The 24,565-nt window shown below is 43.5% G+C and overlaps 1 pseudogene; it reads right to left on the reverse strand.

The window, feature by feature from the left end:
• Positions 1-1,614: 1,614 nt before the first annotated feature.
• Positions 1,615-14,992, reverse strand: LOC108931504 (E3 ubiquitin-protein ligase TRIM39-like; annotated as a pseudogene).
• Between the last annotated feature and the right edge of the window lie 9,573 nt (positions 14,993-24,565).

Genomic DNA, 24,565 nt, shown 5'->3' on the forward strand with positions numbered 1-24,565 from the left:
TACGCTTTCTTGGTTTAATTATACTATTGTCTAATATTTGTCATCAGCTCCACAAACCCTGTATAAAAATATAGTAAAAAGTATGTCTTTCAATTTTACCAACTGGAAAAAATCTAGGTAATCAAGATAGTTTACAACTGAGATTATTCATTGTCTACTGTCAATAATTCTGTTTCTTGTGCCAACTTTTACCACTACCATTCTATGTTATCACTGCTGATTTGTGATCGTTTTTGGCTGTTGGTCCCTGTCATTTGATCTCTGTACTAAATATACAGTATGTTGCTGCTGACATCTGTGAGGGTGTGGTGGTGCAGGGGGTTGGATGGGGTCCTGCTCTCTGGTGGATCAGGGGTTCAAGTCCTGCTTGAGGTGCCTATGACAGACTGGTGTCCTGTCCTGGGTGTGTCCCCTCCCCCTCCAGCCTTATGCCCTGAGTTGCTGGTTTAGGCTCTGGTTCTCTGTATGAGACAAGCTGTTCAGAAAGTGAGTGTGTGTATGTGTGTACTGCTGACCTAATATACATGCATGCTGATGAAGACATTCTGCCAAAATGCATCTGTGTGTAAATTAAAATCAGAATTTGAGAACAGCTGGTAGCATAGTGGTTAGAGCTAGTGCCTCTGGTTTCAAAGGCTATAGGTTTGATCTCCACCTAGGCTGTAGTATCCTTGAACAAGGTACCTATGCTAAAACTACTCCAGTAAAAAAAAAAAAAAAATTACCCAGCTGTATAAATAATTGTAACCTTAACATTCTAAGTCAATTTTGAGGAAAAATTTCAGGTAAGTGGTAGGGAAAGGGTCCTGTAAATTCTTCACAATCAGCAGGCTGAAGTTTACAGAGCTGCAAGGAGTCATGAGATTTTTGTTTTTTTTTCTTTTTACAATGAAGGCACAAGAGTAAATCCAGAAAGCCAAAGCATCCACATGCTGAAATAACTCAACTCCATTGACCTTCTTAATTATTTGTCTGAATTATATGCCTTAATTGGTTCTCATTTTCTTACCTGCTGTGTAGCTCTGTGAACATCTTCCATGCTATGGATCCATTCAGAACAAAGCCGCTTTACTTATCTCGTGGTTTTACTAGGTAATTTTACTGGAATTCAGGGTAAGTACCTTGCTCAAGGGTACTACAGCCAGAGGTTAGAGTCAAACCTGCAACCTGTGGGCCCAAAAGAAGCAGCTCCAACCACTACACCACCAGGTGTCCCTGCCATCTGAGAAACATACTGTTTTATGATGCTCCGGTTAAGAAAGAAGGAAAACCGCACACAGAGTGAGAGTGAGAGTCGCAGTCTATCATGCTGCGGTAAGGGAACCTTCACTGTCAATGACCTCGTATTTCTTTTGGAAACACGTCAGTATGTTTTAACCTGGGTTTCTGATTTAAACTTTCACTTCAGACTTCATTTTCAGAGAAGTTTCTTCATTTAAAAATACCCTAACTGTACAACTGGCAGTAAAAATCAGTGCTCCTTGCCCTATAATGGTGACACATCAGGACACGTGTGGGACCTCACACATATCTTTCATTTTATTTTACACATTTACTGAACCCATCCAGCATATCTTTTAATATCTGACTTTAAATATCAGCAAACGTGTTGATCTAAAAAAAAATATGTTCACAGACATGAGAGTCAATCAGTTAAACAGACCTTCACTGGATGGATCATCGGAGCTCTACAGTTTCTGCCATGATCATTTACACTAGGTGAAGAAAATGGACACATGTACAATTTAGTCACCAGTTCAGCTGTAACACATCATTGTAATGTGGGAGGAAAGACATACAAATGTGGAGAACATGTGAACCGCACACAGACTGACAGATTCAAACCCACACCCTGACAGCCCAGGTGCTGTAAGACAGCCCATGATTCCTTTTCTCTGCACATTTACATTGACTGGTTTCATTATTAGTGACATTCAACAAAACTAAATGAAAGTTTACAAGATTTCAATTCAGAATCCTGAACACCTTCATTACAGTCAGTTGACAGTTACAGACACCTTCACTGGACAGATCTTCAAAGCTCCAGAGTAACTGCCATCATCATGTGAAGAAGGATAGAAATATGGAAACAGTTTCTCAGTGAAAGTGTCTGTAAAAGTGTAGATGCGTGACATGTCAGTGGGGTTGAAGAAGGACACCTTCCCCCTGTCATAGTCCAGCTGAACCCGGATCCTCTGGGGTTTCTTCTTCAGTGTGAGATCAGTAACTCCAGCTGCTCTATATTTATCACCATTCCTCAGAAGTAAAACCCATAATCCATTCTTTGGACTGTATGTGATCTCCCCCTTCCTGCTGATGGACTCTTTCACCACTCCTACATCCCACTTTGGTTTGTTTCCCACCTCCACCTCCCAGCTGTGTTTTCCTGAAGTAAACCCCTCAGAGCCCAACACCATTGCATACTTAGAAAACCTCTCTGTGTTGTCAGGAAGCTGCTGTTCGACTCCAGTGATTCTCACACAGGTCAGATCATCAGACACAGAGAGGTAGGGGGATGCAGTGTTGGGGTCCAGAGTCACAGGAGCTGTGGGATCCACAGAGAAAGAAGAAACATTAACATTTTAGTAATAAAGGCAGGATTTTATGAAACACAAACTTGATTTAAATTTTCTGTTTGTCATTTGTCAACAGTTTTGCATTAAAAATATACCATTGAAATTGATGAACAGACAGTAAGTTCAGAGTGAATTAGAAACAAATCGTTACTTACAGCTTCAGGTTCCTTTGACAACAGAAAAAGTTTTTCTAAATGTTCAGAAAATCTTTTTTTTTAATCCAGTCTGAAGTGAGATAATGTGTTAAAGTTTAAGTTGGTATTGAAATCCCACGTCATATTATTTGCAGTTAAAACCCTTTTAACCTTTAGTCTGTTTATCAAAGTGTGTCACAGATATATTGATATTTATACATTTGAACGGTTCCAGCGGAGGATTTGAATCTGTTTCACACTGTATACAGTCACCTTCACATTATCCTACAGTCTGACAAAAACCCTGTTTTACGATGTTCTGCTAAAGAGCGCACACACACACTGACGCCAAGAGTAAAGAAAAAGGGAGGAAAACTTTCTTATAGCATTTTTCACCAACTACTTCGAAATACAGTTTTCAGTCAATATTCAGTCTTACTGGTAATTTACTAAATTTGAAACCCAAACCGTCAAGTTGCATCAGGGGTGTAAATTGCAGGACACAAAGATGATCTACTGAACCAACACCTGAATAAACCTCAAAGTGCTGACAGAGACCACCTTCTGTAACCCTCTATAATATAATAAATAAAATAAACCCCAATTTAAAACTGGTAAAAAAAGTAAAAAAAACAAAGTGACCCCAACACTGGTGCTGCTTTTCAGATACGGCCGTTTTGCATATAAAAGGGCTTCTACCGGGTGCCCAGTACTCACTGTATGTGACAATGTGCAGCATCTTCTCCCAGACTCTGAAGCTCAGAGAACCCAGATGTTTGGCCACATCTATCAGCGCCCCTGAAAGCACCTCTGGATCCTGCACTTCACACTGGGCTCTGCAAGGACAAGCAGGACTGAATGATGATGTGGGGTTGGAAGGGAATTAAAATAAAAAATACTAATTAAAATAAATACCTTTGCTTTCTGCTCTTGTAGGTCTGGAAAACAGATAAATAAAAATAAGTCAGTGTGTTCACTCAATCAGTGCTGAAGAAGAAATAATTATAAACCATCATCCTACCACCAGGAATTTGGTGTCTTCATTGTTTAGATGTTCCTCAATGTCTCTGATTCTGTCTGACAGGATGGAGACGTGTTTGGAGATGTTTTTTATCTTCTCCTTCATCTTCTGACTCTTCTGCTCCTCTTCCTCCCTCAGTGCAGCCAATCTGGCCTCCTCTTCATCTCGCAGGAACTGGTGGAGCTTCTCAAACTCCTACTTTATCTGTTTCTCTGTGTGTTGAGCCTGATTCTGAAAATTACAGTCACAAAAACTGTACCGTTCAGTATCACTCTTAACTCTTCAGTCCTCCTCATATGGACATTTAGTAGTTGGTTCCAATTCTGTGTGACATCTAATCATCACCAGTCCTCCCCATGTCTGTGTGGATCCATTCAAAAGAGAAGCTCCTCTGATACACCCCCTGCCAAACACACTGCTTTCTTTACACACTTCACACATGACATCGTGTAGGAGATCTACTGCTGATCTGAGGATTTTCATCTCTTACCGGTGTCTCCTGGTGACCTAAAGTGCTTCATGAGTTTGTAGGAGGAGTCAATACAGCTGTCAGTTCAGGTAGATCATCATCATGACAATGATACCAGTTAGTGTCTCTCATAGAAAGAACAACACAAACAACAGAACGTGTCCTTTCCAAGCTGTAGGACCAGTGTGCTGATGGGAAAGACCTCTTCACTCACTGACTCATATAAAGGCTTTAAAAAATCATCCATTTACCTTTATGTGTTTCACTGTTTTTTCACACTGTTTTTTAGCTTCATTGAACTTTTCCAGTTTCTCTTTTATTGGTTTCAACTCAGCCTTGCGTTCCTCCTAGAATTAAATGCACAGATTGATTATTGAGAGACAAACTAATATATGATCCTGCTTCATGTTGTCCCATTTCTGTTTTTATGTTTTACACTTAATAAAAACATCAAAGTTTCCATCCTGTTAGTCTTGATTTTTCATTGGACCATTATTTGACTATAGTGCCACTACAGGTGTACAGTATAGTGTTTTACGTGAGGAATTCAAGTGCCTTTTCAATAGACAGTTTGATAAACTGGTAAATGAAAAAAAAATGACAAACAATCAAATTTTGAGACATTAGAAAAAACATACACATCTTCATGAGTAAAATTTATTAATCTGTAACAAACAACTCCTGTTTTGATACTAAACACTCTCTGAGGTCAGTCATCCTCTAACACTCATAGTTCAAGGTCGATAATAAATGGTTTTATAAATGTTATAAAGGCATTATCATTATTAAACACACACACACACATTTTCAGAACCACTTGTCCCATACAGGGTCCCAGGGAACCAGAGCCTACCCGGTAACAGAGGGGGAAGGGGACACACCCAGGACGGGACACCAGTCCATCACAAGGAACCCCAAGCAGGACTTGAACCCCAAACCCACCGGAGAGCAGGACTGTGGCCCAACCCACTGCGCCACCGCACCCCCCTTCCATTATTAAACACACACACACACACACACACACTTTCAGAACCCCTTGTCCCTTACAGGGTCACAGGGAACCGGAGCCTACCCGGTAACACAGGGCGTAAGGCCGGAGGGGGAGGGGACACACCCAGGACGGGACACCAGTCCATCGCAAGGCACCCCAAGCGGGACTCAAACCCCAGACCCACTGGAGAGCAGGACTGTGGTCCCACCCACTGCGCCACCGCACCCCCTTTATTAAACATTCAAAGTATTTTTAACACAACTTTAACCAACTTTTCAATTTTTTATTAGTTATTCACTTTTGTGTTTATACTAAATACTGTGTGTAATTTGAGCTCCTCTGGTAGAGGCTGATGTCTAAATATGAAACTGGAAACATCTACTGTTCTCAGGTTTCATGTTTAAACTAGGTTTCCACACAAAAAAATTCAAAACTGAAATGTTGAATAAAATACCTTCATATCCCCTGCAGCCTCTTCCACTGGACAGAACTGGTGGTTTCTGTGATTTTTTGACAAGTGACACACCAAGCAAATGGGCTCCTGGTCTTCAACACAGAAGAGAAGAAGTTTCTCCCCATGGACGCTGCAACGAGCTTCGCTCTCCTCTACAGGTTCAGCCTCACTCCTTTTCTTTAGGTACGTTTCCACAATATTCTTTAGAACGAGGTTTGGTGGAGGATTTTCAATAGAGGACCTCCTCCTACACACAGGACACTCTCTGGAGTTCTTCTGTTCCCAGTACTGCTGCACACAAGATCTACAGAAGCTGTGGCTGCATCTCAGGACAACAGGATCCTTGAAGATCTCACAGCACACAGAGCAAATAAACTCCTCGTCCAGAGACACACTTGTAGCCGCCATTTTAGACTTTTTTATTTACGTGACGTCTCTTCAGCTGTGAAATCGTTCAGTCAAAGTTTCACTTTCACTTTGCAGGGAAGATAGAATTAAACTTTTCACGACATCCTGAAGACTGAAATTCAGGTTTTCAATCACAATCCTACAGACAGAGGAGGTCCATCTTACTTTTAAAACCATAATAGCAAATAGAGATGTAATAATAACTTATGTAACCCTGTAAATATATTGCACAATATATTACATGATTAGCAGATTTAAAATAAATTAAAAAGTTGATTTGTGTAATAAGATATGGGAAAGAAAAAGAGAAATAACTTCATGATAAATAGAGAGGAATTTTTTTTTTGTGTGTGTGTCTTGCAGGCAGGTATAAAGACTAGACTAGCTGTATTAAGAAGGACAGAGGCTCTTAGGAGGAGGAGGAAGAAGAAAGAACAGGCCAGGGTGGCATTTTTCAGAGATCCGTTCAAGTTTGTGAAGGCTCTGTTTGGTAAGGAGAAGTCTGGGACGTTAAGGGTAGGGAAGCAGGAGCTGGATGGTTATCTGCGTGAGGTGTACTCTTGTGAAGAGCTTGGTGGTGGTGGTCTAGAGTTGCTGGTGGACATCCCCCCTGTAGGGGAGATAAAGTGGGAAATGAATGTGTGTCCTCCGAGGTGGGGAGAGGTGCAAGATGTAGTGCGGCGGGCAAGGGCCTCTTCGGCTCCCGGCCCAAATGGGGTACCATACCAGGTGTTTAAATGTGCTCCTGGTGTGCTAAAATTTCTGTGGAAACTGATGGCTGTTGTGTGGAAGAAGGGGGTAATTCCCAAGCCGTGGCAGAGAGCAGGTGGAATTTTAATTCCTAAGGAAAAGGAAGCTGTTGGGGTAGGCCAGTTTAGGCCTATCAGCCTTCTGAATGTTGAAGGGAAGATTTTCTTTAATGTTGTGACAAGGAGGTTGGTAGCGTACTTGAAAGCCAACAGGCTGATTGATACCTCTGTGCAGAAAGCGAGGCTTCCAGGATGCTCAGGGTGCTTAGAGCACACCAGTATGATTTGGCGTCAGATTCAGTCTGCTAAGAAGGAGAAAAGAGATCTCAGGTGGTATTCTTGGATTTAGTGAATGCTTATGGATCGGTTCCGCACAGTTTGCTATGGGAGGCGTTCAGGTTTTTTAAGGTTCCTGGAAGTGTTACGAGGCTGGTGAAAGCCTACTTTGCGGATATTCAATTTTGTTTTAGTACGGAAAGCTATACAACATCTTGGCATCGGTTGCAGGTTGGGATCATGGCTGGTTGTACAATTTTGCCATTGGCTTTCACAATGGCAATGGAAGTTATTATAAGGGCTTCCAAATGGGTTGTTGGTGGTGAGAGGCTGCGGGATGGGACGCGCCTACCCCCTATTAGAGCATTTATGGATGACATGACTACCGTTACAGCTACGGCTCCTTGTACGTGTCATTTGTTGTCTAAGCTCAATGAGAACGTGAAGTGGGCTAAGTTGAAGGTTAAGCCAAGTAAATCAAGGATTCTCTCAATTATTGGTGGGAAGGTGGTAAAGGAGAACTTTTGTATCGATGAGGAAGTGATTCCTTCTGTTTTGGAGAAGTCAGTTAAGAGTTTGGGTAGATGGTATAGTTCTGTTTAAGCGATAAGGAGCAGGTTGTTGCACTCAGGGAGGTGATTGTGGATGGCATAAAGAGCATTGATGCATACCTCCCCCCCTGGGAAGTTAAAGTTGTGGTGTCTGCAGTTCGGCTCTTGCCACATATTAGGTGGCCACGTATGGTGTAAGAGTTTTTTGTTCGGTAGGTGGAGAAGCGCAAGCAAATAATTAGTGCAGCGATAAAGAGATGGCTGGGAGTGCCACACTGTTTGAGTAGTGTAGCCTTATATGGTAAGGGCAAGCTGCCGGTATCAAGTTTGGTGGAGGAGTATAAGTGTGCAAAGGTGGGTTTGGAGCTGACTCTAGTGGAGTCAAGAGACGAGTTTGTGAGGAAGGTGGTGCCGTCAGTGAGGACAGGTAGCGGGTGGAACCACAGAGGTGCTGTTCAGAGCGCAAAAGGGGCGCTGATGTTGTTGGATGTGGTTGGGCATGTGCAGAGAGGGAAGGCAGGGTTTGGCTCTGGCCATTTGCGGTGGTTGTGGAGTGCTGCCCCGGAGACAGACAGACGCCGGTTGGTTGTTGAGCAGGTCCGAGGGCAGGAAGAGGAGGTGAGTCGTGCAACGGCAGTCGCATTGGTGAAGCAGGGTCAGTGAGTGAACTGGGAAGGTGTGGAGAGGAGGAAGTTGCGCTGGCAAGATGTGTGGGTGATGGAGGTGTGTCGCCTTAAGTTTATTGTTGGAGCAACTTGTGACATGTTACCAACACCACAGAATGTTAAGCAATGGGCAGGTGGCGATGGTTCTTGTAAGTTGTGTAGCGGTGTGGTGATGCTGAGGCACATTTTGTCAGGGTGTAAGGTTAGTTTGGGGCAGGGGAACTATACTTGGCGTCATAATCAAGTTCTTAGATGTTTTGCAGGTGTGTTTGAGAGTAAGCGGCAAGCTGTGAATTCTCTGCCTATTGGCAGGTCAGCTAGAGCAACTGGTTTTGTGCGGGCAGGAGGGAGTAGCACTATGCAAGGGCAGACGTGCCCTGGTAGGTGGGGTAACGCATGGGACTGGAAGCTGTTGGTTGACGTGGGCAAGCAGCTCCAGGTTCTGCAGGTCATTGCTGTTACTTCACTGCAGCGGGACATGATGTTATATTCGGAGGGTGAGCGTACTGTGTACTTTGTAGAGTTAACAGTGCCGTTCGAGGTTGCTGTTGGGGAGGCATATGAGCGGAAACTGTTAAAGTATGCTGATTTGGTGGCAGAGGCAAGGGTCAGTGGTTGGCAGGCTCATGTGAGGCCGGTAGAGGTTGGTGTTAGAGGGTTTGTGGCTAAATCAGCTACAGTATTGTTGGGGGAGTTTGATATTAGAGGCTGATCGTTCAAGGCGGCGGTGAAGGAGCTGTCTGAGGCAGCTGTGGAGGCAAGTCAGTGGTTGTGGCTGGATAGAGAGCAGGGTAGTTGGAGTTACAGGCTGGAGGGAGATGTGTGATAGCAAAAAATTTAGTGGCAGGTGATGAGTAATGAGAGGCAACTAGTGATAATTAAGGAGGTGTGGCCTTATTAAGTAGGATAGTTTAAACTTGTGGAGTGGTACATTTGCAGTTGGTTTGGTAGCAGGTATGGAAGTAAGGTTAGAAGGTATGTATAGAACTGTGGTTTAGCTGGTTGAGTTAGCGGGGTTGCGGTAGTTGTTGAGGGTGAAGGGTATCGAACATGTGTGTGGAGGGGGGTGCGTCTGGGATGCCGGATTGCACTGTTGAGCCTTCCGGAGGTGTCGTGGGCCTAATTCAACGAAACACCGACGAAGGGAGGTGCCCACTTAATAACCTCAATGAAATACTCATGTTTGTGCCTGGCTGGTGTGGTTTGTTGGTTTGGCTGGTGAGTTAGGCTTGGTCTGGTGAGTTGGTTTTGTTGAGGTCGGTTGATTGTATTTGTTGCGTTGGTTGTTAGGCTTGGTTTGGTGGTGGATCAGATGTGGTTTGTTTGTTTGGTGTTGTTGGTGGGTGTGGTTTGTTGGTTTTTGTGTGGGTGGGTTAGACTTGGTTTGTTGGTTTCGTGTTTGTTGGGTGTGTTTGATGGCTGGTTATTAGGCTTGGTTGGTTGGCTTAGTTTTGCTGGTGGTATGGGTGGATGGTTCTGAGTTGATGTGTTAGACCTGGTCTGTGTGGGTTGTTGGTTAGTTTCTATGTTTGTGGGAGTAGGCTTGGTTGGTTTTTGTTGGTGGTTGTACTGTGGTCTGTAGGTTTGGATTTGTTGGGTGTGGTTTGGTGGTTGGTTATTATTAGTGGGTTGGCTGGATGGCTGATTTGTTGGGTTAGGCTTGTTTTGGGTGTTCTGTTGGTCGGTGTGCCTTGGGTTCTTTGTATTAGTCGGTTAGGCTTGGATTGATTATTTGTTGGTGCATTAAATCTGGTTTGATGGTTTGGATTTTGGTTGAGTGAGAGTCGCAGTCTATCATGCTGCGGTAAGGGAACCTTCACTGTCAATGACCTCGTATTTCTTTTGGGAACACGTCGGTACGTTTTAACCTGGGTTTATGATTTAAACTTTCACTTCAGACTTCATTTTCAGAAAAGTTTCTTCATTTAAAAATATCCTAACTGTACAACTGGCAGTAAAAATCAACGCTCCTTGCCCTATAATGGTAACGGATCAGGACATGTGAGACCTCACACATATCTTTCATTTTATTTTACACATTTACTGAACCCATCCAGCATATCTTTTAATATCTGACTTTAAATATCAGCAAACGTGTTGATCTAAAAAAAAATATGTTCACAGACATGAGAGTCAATCAGTTAAACAGACCTTCACTGGATGGATCATCGGAGCGCTACAGTTACTGCCATGATCATTTACACTAGGTGAAGAAGATGGACACATGTACAATTTAGTCACCAGTTCAGCTGTAACACATCATTGCACTGTGGGAGGAAAGATATACAAACGTGGAGAACATGTGAACTGCAGACAGACTGATGGATTCAAACCCACACCCAGGCAGCCCAGGTGCTGTGAGACAGAAGCACTACCTGCTGCACCCAAAAACACATTCCAAACAACTGCTGTTGAGTTTTTAAGATATTTCAATTTATTGAGATTTTATTTCACCTTCACAACATCTTGAGCTCATCATTCCTATTCTCTGCACATTTGCATTGACTGATTATAAGTGACAGTCAACAAAACTAAATCAAAGTTTACAAGATTTCAATTCAGAAGCCTGAACACCTTCATTACAGTTACATGACAGTTACTGACACCTTCACTGGATAGATCTTCAAAGCTCCAGAGTTACTGCCATCATCATATGGAGAGGGATAGAAATATGGAAACAGTTTCTCAGTGAAAGTGTCTTTAAATGTGTAGATGTGTGACATGTCAGTAGGGTTGAAGAAGGACACCTCCCCCCTGTCATAGTCCAGATGAACCCGGATCCTCTGGGGTTTCTTCTTCAGTGTGAGATTAGTAACTCCACCTGCTCTATATTTGTCACCATTCCTCAGAGCAACAACCCAGAATCCATTTTCTGGAGTGGCTGTAATCTTCCCCTTCCTGTTGATGGACTCTTTCACCACGCCTACAATCCATCTTGGTTTGTTTCCCACCTCCACCTCCCAGCTGTGTTTTCCTGAAGTAAACCCCTCAGAGCCCAACACACACACACAATAGTCAAACCTCTCTGCGCTGTCAGGAAGCTGTTGTTCGACTCCAGTGTTTCTCACACAGGTCAGATCATCAGACACAGAGAGTTTTGGGTGAGCAGTGTTGGGGTCCAGAGTCATAGGTGCTGCGGGATCCACAGAGAATATAAAAACATTAAACATTTTATTAATAAAAGTAGGATTTAATGATACACTAACTTGATGTAAATATTCTATTTGACATTTGTCAGTAGTTTTGCCTTAAAAACATGTAACTGAAGTTTATCAACACAGTCTTAAATGGACGGAAATTAGCAAACTACAGCTTCAGTTTTCTCTAACAAAAAAGTAGTTTTTTTTTCAATGTTTAGAAAATCATATATTTTAATCCAATCTGAAATGATAAATGGTGTTAAATTTAAGTTTGTGTTGAAATCCTATCTAATGATTTCATTTACTGTTAAAACCCATTTAAGTTTTAGTCTGTTCATCAAAGTGTGTCACAGATTTATTGATATTTACACATTTGAACGGTTCCGGTGGAGAATCTGAATTTGTTTCACACTGTTTACAGTCACCTTCACATTACCCTACAATCTGACAAACACCTGTTTTATGATGTTCTGCTAAAGAGCGCATACACACACACACAGGCTGAGGGTAAAGAAATAGACTGATAAACCTTTTCAAATTACAGAACCTTTCACAAATTACTTTGAAACAGTTTTCAGTCAATATCCAGTGTTACAGATAATAAGCTGAAATTAAGTTTCAAAAGGGGTGTAAACTACAGTACACAAATATGATCTACTGAACCAACACCTGAATAAACCTCAAAGTGCTGACAGAGCCCAACTACTGTAAACCTTTATAATATAATAAGTAAAATAAAATCAAGTCCAGTTTAAAACTGGTAAAAAAAATGTAAAAAACAAAGTGACCCCAACACTCGTGCTGCTTTTCAAACGTAACAGTTTTGTATATGAAAGGGCTTCTACCAGGTGCCCAGTACTCACTGTATGTGACAATGTGCAGCATCTTCTCCCAGACTCTGAAGCTCAGAGAACCCAGATGTTTGGCCACATCTATCAGCACCCCTGAAAGCACCTCTGGATCCTGCACTTCACACTGGGCTCTACAAGGACAAGTAGGACTGAATGATGATGTGGGGTTGGAAGGGAATTAAAATAAAATTAAAAATTAAAATTTAAATAAATACCTTCGTTTTGTCCTCTTATAGGTCTGCAAAAGACAAATAAAAATAAGTCAGTGTGTTCACTCAGTCAGTGCTGAAGAAGAAATAGTTATAAACCATCATCCTACCATCAGGAATTTGGTGTCTTCATTGTTCAGATCTTCCTCAATCTTTCTGATTCTGTCTGACAGTATGGAGACATGTTTGGAGATGTTTTCTATCTTCTCCTTCATCCTCTCACTCTTCTGCTCCTCTTCCTCCCTTAATGCAGCCAATCTGGCCTCCTCTTCATCTCGCAGGAACTGGTGGAGCTTCTCAAACTCCTCTTTTATCTGTTTCTCTGTGTGTTGAGCCTGATTCTGAAAATTACAGTCACATTTAATACAAACTGTACAGTTCAGTATCACTCTTAACTCTTCAGTCCTCCTCATATGGACATTTAATAGTTGGTTCCAATTCTGTGTGACATCTAATCATCACCAGTCCTCTCCCTGTCTGTGTGGATCCATTCAAAAGAGAAGCTCCTCTGATACACCCCCTGCCAAACACACTGCTTTCTTTACACACTTCACACATGACATCGTGTAGGAGATCTACTGCTGATCTGAGGATTTTCATCTCTTACCGGTGTCTCCTGGTGACCTAAAGTGCTTCATGAGTTTGTAGGAGGAGTCAATACAGCTGTCAGTTCAGGTAGATCATCATCATGACAATGATACCAGTTAGTGTCTCTCATAGAAAGAACAACACAAACAACAGAACGTGTCCTTTCCAAGCTGTAGGATCAGTGTGCTGATGGGAAAGACCTCTTCACTCACTGACTCATATAAAGGCTTTAAAAAATCATCCATTTACCTTTATGTGTTTCACTGTTTTTTCACACTGTTTTTTAGCTTCATTGAACTTTTCCAGTTTTTCCTTTAGTGGTTTCAGTGCAGTCTTGCATTCCTCCTGGAATTAATTGTACAGATTGATTATTGAGAGACAAACTAATATATGATCCTGTTTCATGTTGTCCCATTTCTGTTTTTATGTTTTACACTTAATAAAAACATCAAAGTTTCCATCCTGTTAGTCTTGATTTTTCATTGGACCATTATTTGACTATAGTGCCACTACAGGTGTACAGTATAGTGTTTTACGTGAGGAATTCAAGTGCCTTTTCAATAGACAGTTTGATAAACTGGTAAATGAAAAAAAAATGACAAACAATCAAATTTTGAGACATTAGAAAAAACATACACATCTTCATGAGTAAAATTTATTAATCTGTAACAAACAACTCCTGTTTTGATACTAAACACTCTCTGAGGTCAGTCATCCTCTAACACTCATAGTTCAAGGTCGATAATAAATGGTTTTATAAATGTTATAAAGGCACTATCATTATTAAACACACACACACACATTTTCAGAACCACTTGTCCCATACGGGGTCCCGGGGAACCGGAGCCTACCCGGCAACACAGGGCGTAAGGCCGGAGGGGGAGGGGACACACCCAGGACGGGACGCCAGTCCGTCGCAAGGCACCCCAAGCGGGACTCGAACCCCAGACCCACTGGAGAGCAGGACCTGGTCCAACCCACTGCACCACCACACCCCCCTTAATAATCATACAGTAAATGTAAAAACTCAATGTAAATTGTCTTCCCATAAAAATGAATTGCTGTTGCTGGTTCAGATCACTGCAGCTGTCTGGTTAAATGGTTCTCCATCTCCTTTGAGAGGACAGCCAATAGGATCTTGTTGTGTCCAATATGTTACTGCTCCCTTATGTTAATAGATCAGTCTTTTTTGAAAAGCATCTCTTTCTAGCTGATTCTGACACTGCACATTCTGGTTATTTTTGATTACCCTTGGTTAACTGCACATATCTAGTGTTTTTTGTGGAATGAAGGAGTACTTTGCCAACCAGGTTAACAAGAAGAAATGTTACTCTGGCTGACTCTGACCTCTGAGTTCATACTTGTAAACATCTCTCAGCATTTGAAGTTACTTTTGAAACTTCTGAGTTTTACTACTGAAACATGAAATAAAATACCTTCATATCCAGCGCAGCCTCATCTACTGGACAGAGCTGGTGGTTTCTGTGTTTTTTTGAGGTCTGACACACCACACAGAGAACTTCCTGGTCATCCGCACAGAAGAACACAAGTTTCTCTCCATGGACACTGCAGCGAAGTTCATTCTTCTCTGGAGACTCAATCTTCTCAGCAGCTTCGGCCTCACTCTTTTTCTCCAGGTACGTTTCCACAACATTCTTTAAAACCAGACTTGGTGGAGGATCTCCAGTAGAGGACCTTCTCCGACACAAGGGACACTCTCTGGAGCTCCTGTGTTCCCAGAACTGCTGCAAACATAATCTACAGAAGCTGTGACTACACCTCAGGACAACAGGATCCTTGAAGATCTCACAGCATACAGAGCAGCACAGCTCCTCATCCAGAAATGACGGTTTAGTCGCCATTTTAATGGCTTTGCCCCAGGCTTTGTCAGATCAGATTGAAGGAGGGAACCGCTCTCTGAGTTTCACCTTCGCTCTATAGTTCTGCGAAAGAGAACACACGCCTGGACAAATAAAGCTGTGTCAACATCTCAGAGATTTAAAGTGACAGCTTTATAGACACAATTATTCTGTAAGAATATTGCTGAAAAAGGGTAAATTGCAAGGTTTGGGCTGTATTTATGACTTTAAAGGACAAATTAAAATTTGTCTTTGTGCTGTATGTACATTATGGTGGCACACAGTGAATCAAATATATCTAACATTTATTTACTTAGCAGATGCTTTTCTCCAAAGCGACTCCTAATGAACTCTATGTAGTGTTACCAGTCCACACACCTTATTGACCAAGGTGACTTACACTGCTAGATACACTACTTACACTGGGTCACTCATCCATACATCAGTGGAGCACACTCTCTGTCACTCACACTATATACTATGTACAAACATAGTTGCAGCATGAGGCAACAAAAGAAAATCTGGAAAAGGTCCTCCAATAATGTCGTCACAAGAATGAAGATCAGAATTGTTTGAGCAAAGAAATTTTCTATAACACAAAATAGGTGTGAAAGTTGGACAGAACAAAAAAATGTGGGCTTTTTTTCATTGTTGTGCTGGAGCAGAGTCTTCAGGACATTGGACAGCCAGGAAAACAAACAGATGGGTACTGGATCAAATCAGGCTGAAACTCTCAAGACCACCCCAACCAGGAGAGCATAGGGATTACCTCTACTGCCCTTGGGCCCAGAGGTTGTAGGTTTATTTCCCACATCTGGCTGCAGTACCCTTGGATAACATACTCGCTCTAAATTGCTCCAGTAACAAAAAATTACCCAGCTATATAATTGAGTAACTCATTGTAAATACCTTAATTGTAAGGTGCTTTGGAGAAAAGCACCAGCTAAATTCGTAAATGAGACTGAGGTTGTTGTACTTTGGAAACATCATGTGAAGATCAGATTCCGTCAAAGAAATGTGCTGAAAGCTGAAGGCAAAGAGGACACCCCGCGAACAGGTGGATGGTCTTCATCACTTAAACAGTGGACACATGCCTTTAACACAAGGAGACAAATGAAGGACAGAACTTTCTGGAGACACAATACTTATGCAGCATCTAAGAACAGATCTTGACTTGATGGCACTTATGAACAACAGAAACAGCAAAAAAACTTAAACACAGTAAAGGAAACAAAGAATCTTATAAATGCACAACATTCACGGTTAACATTAAGGGTGTACTGTCACTTTAAGTTGCACCATCTGTGTGTAGGGATCACGTCTGCTAGTTTCATGATAATTAGAATAACTTGCTTAAAATTATTAAAGCATAAAATATAAAGCATAAATATCAAATAACATTAAGACGTATTTCTTTTCGGGGTGTCTACAGCGGGGATCATCTGTATGTTAGCTGAATACAGTAAATGTAATGTAAAATGTATTGTAATGTCCAGTTACCGTAGTGGTGCAGTACTGACACTGCCCACCAGAGGGCACGGCAACCCTACTAAATCACCAATCAGCTGCTTGACAGAGTTGAGATTCTTGTACATGTTTTTCTTACTTGGGGACAGTGTTAAGTGAAGAGCATTTTCTTTTCGGCCTAAAACACTTGTCTGTATGAACATGCAACTTTTGCCACTGTCTCCTTATCCTATTTGATTTCAGCGTTTTTTTCACAAGCTGTCATTGCTGAAAATTACACACATAGCTGCCATTCACTGTGACACTATGAATTTAAACTTAGTGTCGGCTTCTGTGACAATAACACCTGGGGAGAATTATAATAAACTAACTTTCTAAGCGTCATTGAAAACTCCTAAACATTTTGAATGGGAAAAAAATCACATCCATCACTGTCAACATGGTAAAACTACATATCCCACAGTGCTCTTCTGGTAAAGAAAATAATTTGCCAGAAGTGTTTTTTTGACCCAAAAAATTATTAATGTCCTCATATCAAAACTGAGATGGTGAAAAATGGTTCTTGTTCTGAAAGCACTCCACTGTGTAGATATAAAAACAGGTAGGATCCACCACATTAGTTGGTAATTTTACGTCTGTGACTTTGCCCAGAGTTGTCCAAGGTTTCCTCAAACCTGCTGACATGCTAAGAATAAGCTCAGTCGAGCTCAGGAACTCACCACCAGCAGCCTGATGTGGGCCTTTCAGCATCTGGTAAAGAGTACCGTACACTGACCAAAATACCGCACAGCTAGAATAATCACCTCTTTAGCACCTCACAGTCCGTCCTCCTACGGAATGGTCTGTCAACAGCAAATGCAGCAGAAAATAAAATTATCACCGATAGTAAGAACAGAGCTTTATTAAATTGCCTGTACTTTTATTTGCATTAATATCTCCAAGGAAACATTTACTTGACAATACTATCAGTTGATATACAGTGTATATCAGTTTTTATTACATGTTGTATATCATATTTGATGGCAAGGTAATAAGTACATATCCCACAATGCATTTCCAGAAACTGCAGAACCGTGGTGTGAGAGCTGATGCTGTGCGAGTGGTCCTGGAGTCAGGAAATTAAATAGTGTAATTAAATGAAGCGGAGAGGAATCTCACGGGCTGGTGGTGGTTCTGTGAGGTTTGGTGGGAAGTGGGGGATGGGGGAAGTTGGGTGGGTTGGGGGTTGGTGGAGTTGCTGGTTTCTCAGGGCTGTATTAGCACTGGTTAATAATGCATGGGCCTTTGACACATTGCCTTGTATTTCCAGCTGAGGGGAGGTGAGCGGAATTATAGCCCCATGGCCCCAGAACTCCACTCAGTCAGCTGGCAGCTCCGCCCCCTCATTCCCATTCTCACCCGTGTCTCTAAGTGTCTGGTACTTTAACACACTCCCGTTTTTTCTCTATGCAGCAGAGTGCTGCATTCCATTCATTAACGCACTGCTGCGCCAGTGGACGAGAGGAGAGGAGGCAGGTCAAGTCTCGACCAATGGCTGAAGGTGAGGTAGGAGGGGCAACAGAGCTCAGCCCTGATTGGATGTAACGGCAAGCTGTAATGATGCTACCGCCTAAGGAATCATCTTTACATCCTGCCTCTTTATGAGGCCAACACCTTGAAAAGACCCAACGGCCCAGTGACGCCACCTACAGGTAAGGGTCACTCACTGTTACAGAATTCAGTCATCTTTCTTTTCTCATCACATTCAGCATAATGAAGTCTGTCAAACTTAACCATTTTGAGAGTCCTTTCACTTCCCATCACCATGAAAGGCAGGAGTGTGAAAATTTTGGCTATGATCGGCCAACCCCACCGCCGTGCTACTGAATGTGTCACCAGAAGTCATGGCAGGACTCTGAAGGATAAATGCACCACCGCTAAGGAAAAAGAGGCACATCAGATCTGCCGAACTGTGCCAGCACTGCAGACCGCTGGTACCATAAAAAAGGCCCATGAATTATTTATTCTGAAATATGAGGTCATATTTTATTGAAGGCGTAGAGCTTAGCCCCAGATCCCTGATCATGCATCAGTCTTGGCTTGCCGAAGTTAAGAACCACCCATCGGGGGGAGACGTGGCATTGGAAAAAGTGCAGGAGCCAGCAGGTGGACCACCTGACGATTTGTCAACGGGATCGATGATCCGCCACCTTGCACATCCCATTAATCTGGAGCGTGATGTTGCTGGCAGCTTGGACCCAGAATGCACTCAGAAGTCACCAGTGTTCTCCCTCTTTGGCTGAAGCGACATGTTTTTTTTTTTCAAAACAGAAAGTCTGGTGTTTCTCTGAACAGAGGAGAGATTTCCTTGCTACTTTTCCATGGCTAAACTGTCCTACGAAGCCATTTTTCTTTCTCCTCTCCTCTGCTGTTGTAATGTTTGTTCCCATACTGTATGTTAAAACTTGACATGAGAAGTTCGAGCACAAAAGAAATTCTGGCGGCTGTTTGCAGTTTCTCAGCATGGTCTACCAACCAACCAGTTGCAACAGCTGTTTGTTCCGAGCAGGGTTGCGGTGAGCCGGAGCCTATCCCGAAGACATTGGGCGCAAGGCCGAAGGGGTGGGAGGAGCACACCCTGGACGGGACACCAGTCCATCGCAGGGCCACAACTATTTACCCAGCCACACAGCTGGGCGAAGGTACTGGAGTAATTGCGGGGCAAGCACCTCGCTCAAGGGCACCACAGCTGGAGGCCAGGATCGAACTGGCAACTTTCAGAGCCAAAGGCAGCCACTCAGCACAGTCTAGTAATTCAGAATTAGATTTAGATTAATATATTTTCATCATTAATAAATCTCCGAAGACTCCACTGTTTATTTCTGTCGAACCTGATTTCAGATTAGATGTTTTTCCAGGACCAGTAGGCCTCTCATGCAGGTGAAATTTTAGCTCCACCCACAAAAACTGCTCAACCTAAAATACAGACTCGCCACACCCCTAGTCTTCACTCCAGAGTTGAACTCTAGTCCCACAGGGCAGCCCCTCCACACCCTAACTGACAACCCTTGCCATAAATCCAGTATTTTAACCTCCACCCTTTCAATGTTTATGCATATCTTTTGAAAAGCTGGCCTCTCACGTCCTCAAGAATCAAGACTCGATGAAATAGAGGAAAACCTCATGTGACAAGTTGAGTAAGTACACACACACACGCATTTTCTGAACTGCTTGTCCCATACGGGGTCACGGAGCCTAACCCGGCAACTCAGAGCATAAGGCTGGAGGGGTAGGGGACACACCCAGGACGGGACGCCAGTCCGCCGCAAGACACCCCAAGTGGGACTCGAACCCCAGACCCATCAGAGAGCAGGACCCAGTCCAACCCCCTGCGCCATCACATCCCCCGTTGAGTAAATAATGTTATTGATAATAGCATCTCATTAGGACGGAGATGGACCAGCCAATATTGTTTGGTTGGTCCATCTCCATCCTAATGAGATGCCAATCAAATGGGATGCAGTATAATATCTGTCCTGCTGAACTTCAGAATAAGAACTGACATACATCACAATCTAGATAGAAATAAGGTCTGACAAGCACAGGAATACAGTCCCGAAACTCTTTGACATGGTAACAAAGGACAAATGTAGTCAGCATTGTATCTGCTCACATGTAGGAAATGAGATTTTGTGCAGGACAGACATGACTCACCCGGGTGATCATTACACGTCTGTCCTCCTCTTAATACAAGCCGTCCTTTCAAAGACTCTCTTGGCGCATTTTTCGCATTTTTGTTAAAGACGTAAATAAAAGGCTTGACTGAACTCCACCATCAATCTGCTCTCTTTAGCTCCTGCACTGCTAGACTTGCAGGATGAATGTGCTACAGAAAATGTTGGCTGTGAGCTGCAAGCAGTGAGGGGATGCGCCGCGTTCCGCTCCATCCATTGAGTTCCGGATCGTTCCAGAGTATTCCAAACCTGTCAACGCTCCCTCTTGTGACTGACAGGTACCAGAGCATCTTGTTAGCTCGGGACAGGAAGTGTAGGCCTGAAGATGGAGTGCTGATGGAAAAGTGAATTATCGAGTCTTTGTTCATCTCAATTCTCATCTTAATTAAGAGTTCCTTTCTTTTAACGTCTGCCTAGTGAATTCATTGCTCCCCACATTCAGAACGTGGAGGGTCCGTATTGATTCTTCATCCTCTGTGGAAATGGACCATGTTTCTACCTTCTTCCTGACACCGTTGAAGAGTGGAGTCAATATGGAAGTATTGACTAGTGTGTCAGAGGGGCTGCCTCAGTAAGGTACAGAAGCTACTGAGAACATCTTTGGGGAGATGAATCAAGTCACTGACACTCATCTCTGCAGCTCAAGGATCAGACTAAGGCAAGGAGGAAAACCGGGGTCTTGGCTCACCTTTTGTGCAGCATCAGTTTCAGTCTAGGTTTCCCTAAGAGTGCAGGTTGGAGTGATGCCATAGTTCTCTGTCTTGAGCAGTCCTTCTCCATTCTCTGAAAGCTTTCATGAAGGGGTCTTTCCATCTTAGGGACAGCCTTCCCGCTCTTAATTTAATGTTCCCTGGATATGGTCATTGTGCATTTGTGGTTTCACGTTCATGCCCTGTGACCTACACCTGTCTGTTTTTTCAGCCATATAAAGCTTCCACAGCATTGCTGAGTCGTGATTTTCTTTCTCCCTTATGTCTGCACCTAATGCGATCAATGTTATTTATGTTATGAGGAGAAATCGCCAATAAATTTATCAACCCGAAAGGGTCGATCACATGAGGATTGGAACATGTGCGGTTCTTTCATTTCCAGCTTTCCAGCGTTACCTGTGGAGGAATTTTTGAGCAAATTCAAGACTGTATGAACAAATAAATAAAGACACATGACATGAATCGAGTTAGCCAGAGAGAGCTTTTCTGTAGAAATTACATTCTTCGCCCACGTTCAAACCTTTTATTTATTTTAGGCTGAGGCTGTAGTGGTTTTGTAACATCTGGCAAAGGTTTGCAGGGAGACAATAAACTCCCCAGAGAGAACGTGGTGCCGCAGCCTCCTGAAATTTAAATAACCCCTGAAGTGGTGGGTCCTCACAGCAATGAAAGTGTAATAATCTGAGATAAAATACCATCATTGGGGCCTCCTCTCCCCAGAGACAAAGGGTATTCAGAAACACTAGTGCTCCACCACACTTTCCCCCTGCTCATACCTAAGGGTCCGGGGTGTTTTCGGGGGGATTTCCACAGCCAACCCACTGCTTGTAACCCCACAAATAATCTGCCCACCCTGTAAACAATCGACAGAGTGCGAGGCGAGTTCAGTGTGACATTTATGAGCTACGGTGAGTATCCAGCGCGAGCCGCGTTAGCGCTCGTGCTATTTACTTGCTGCATATCCCCGAGAATCGCCCATTGTGTGGAAAATGTCAAGACTCTTCCTCCAACAAAGGACCGAAAAGATGAGTCATTTCAGATAAAAGCCTCAAAATATATTCTGGGCCCAGAGAAAGATGCAAAACAATCGCAGAACTTAATGCTAGAACAAGCTGTTTTTGTAATTATACTCGGAATCGTACTTCTGGGTCTGGCTACAGAATCCAGCAGCCGGGACAACTAGCCGCTCCTGCCCCCCGCCCCGAAATGGTGTCTTCTTTATTTAATAACACACAGAGATGGCAATAAGAAGACGAGGACCCCTGTTATTCTCTATGTCAGTATCGGTGTCTCTCGGTAGAGTAAAGAGGAGCATCCGGTGGACCAGCGAGAAGGTGCAGCCTCATCAATGCTGAACCAGTTAAGCTACTGCGTTTGACACTAAACACACCAGACAGTCAACATATTGCATAAACGGTTACGTGCTTCCAAGTGGATATTTTAGATTAGTAGTACGGTACAGCCTGGTAATTAAACATGATTTATTAGAGCGTTCCACCAGCTGATGCTCTGAGAGCCAGTGGAGATGGGGGACCTTGGCCTCCTAGAGAGATCACAGTGCTGCAGGAGAAAACTTTGTACCGGCAGTCCAAGGAGCGTCATTATCACGCTCTGTGACTCCAGTGTGAACTTTGACCTTGTGTTTCCTGGGATGGCGATGATGCCAGGGCCACCGGAGGGCCTGGAACTGTTTTCCTTCATCATGCAAAGTGCAGTTTATTGGTTTCATCTGAACCAACAGCTGGAGAGATATCGAAGGACCTCATGCAGAGCACATACCGTCATCAAGGATACAACATGGGGTGAAGAGATCTCGACTCTCGAGGACCAACAAGGAAACATGTATGCACACTAGAGGGACACTTTGTTAGACTTTTGCTGTTAATCTGAATTCTAGCAGGAAAGTAACTGGTTCCAGGACTCAAACCTATAACCTTCAGTGTGTTAGAGCTGGGCCTTGCACCACATGACCTCCAAGTCATCTTCCCACCTCGCAGCCTCTAAGAAAAGTATAAAACAGGTCCATGTGTTTTTGCTGCTAGTGTTTTCCACATGCAGGAAAAAGGTTGTGAAAACTGTTCTCCTGTGATGCCCCAATGATAATGTGTTGTGGGGGGTGGCAAGGCTTGCTGCAAGCTGGGTCTCCCTGCATCCTATTTGCTTCCCGAACAGCCTCCGCCGCCCCCAGATGAATGACGTGGAACTCTCCAGGGGGAGAGGCTATCGCTCAATGGGTGTAAATACCATTAATCTAACCCAAGCCTGTCAGATGGTCGGCCCATTTCGATAGACCGACTCAAGTTCGAATCCAATTAATCAAAAACTGGCGCCGGAGGCAGGCAACTGTGAGTGTGCGGGAGGAAAGTGCAAAACACACTGAGGCCAGCACGATCTCCGGGCCAGGGGCAAAAACCCTTGAACTTTGACTTAAGAGCAGTGTGAACAGTTAGACTTTGAACTAAGTTGACAGTTAGATGCACACAGGTGAACATGTCAGAGGAGCAGATTTATGTCTTTTAAAAGACGTCCAGGCTGAAAACAGTGCACTGATTTTTCCTTGTTTGTTCTCTTCTTAGGGGGTGAGGTGGTGCAGCAGGTTTGGCCTGCGCTTGCTCTCTGGCAGGTCTTGGGTTTGAGTCCTGCTTGGTGTGCCCTGCGATGGACAAGTGTCCCGTCTGGGGTGTGCCCCTTCAGCCTTGTGACCTTTGTTGCCGGGCCAGGCTCTGGCTCGTCATGACCCCACTCGGGATAAGTGTGAATGTGTGTGTTTGTGTGCGTGTGTGTGTGTGTATGTTCTCTTGTTACGACCACAAGCCGAACTCCTTTCTTGATGATGTTATGGTTTTTAGACTTTGCTCATATTAGATCCAGACATTAGATATTGGATATGGGACTAACTACATATTTTTGCAAAGAAATATATTTTAATGTTTTATGGTTGGGGTGTGGTGGGAAAGCGGGATTGGCCAGGGTCTGTTCTCCAGTGAGTCTGGGATTTGAGTCCTGCTTGGGGTGCCTTGTGATGGACTGGTGTCCTATCCTGGGTATGTCCCCTCCCCCTCTGGGCTTGCGCCCTGTGCTGCCGGGTTAGGCTCTGGCTTGCTGCGACCCTGCTCGGGGTCAAGTGGTTTCAGACTCTGTGTGTGTGTGTGTGTGTGTGTGTGTGTGTTATGGCTGTTAGCACTTGTGGTAACCCTAACTTGAAGTTGCCTCTGTAAATGTATGTACATTTAAATGTAAATGTATGCATGACTGAAACTCCTCCAAGCCCATGTGCAGGACTGATCGACAGTTATCGGAGATGTTCAGTTGCACTTATCGCTGCGCAAGGCGGTCACACCAGTTATGGATGGAAAAGGTTCACAGACCTTTGCCACACACAGATATGTAACATTGGATAATTTTCCTCAATTAATAAATGAGCAAGTATGGTGTTTTTGTCTTGTTTGTTTAATGGGGTTTTCTTCATCGGGGGTACAGTGGTGCAACGGGTTTGGTTGGTGCCTCCTGCGTAGTGAGTCTGAGGTTCGAGCCCTGCTTGGGGTGCCCTGTGACAGACTGGTGTCCTGTCCAGGGTGTGTTCCCTGTGCTCTGCGTTGGTTGGATAGGCTCCAGCTTGCCACATCCCTGCTCAGGACAAGGGGTTGCACACATTGTGTGTGTGCGTGCTCTTGTCAGCTGGTTTTAGGACTTGTGTGAAAATCTGATCATGTTTCCGGTCATATTTACACATA

This window comes from Scleropages formosus, chromosome 3 (assembly GCF_900964775.1).
Source record: "Scleropages formosus chromosome 3, fSclFor1.1, whole genome shotgun sequence".
In the NCBI taxonomy this organism is placed as follows: domain Eukaryota; kingdom Metazoa; phylum Chordata; class Actinopteri; order Osteoglossiformes; family Osteoglossidae; genus Scleropages; species Scleropages formosus.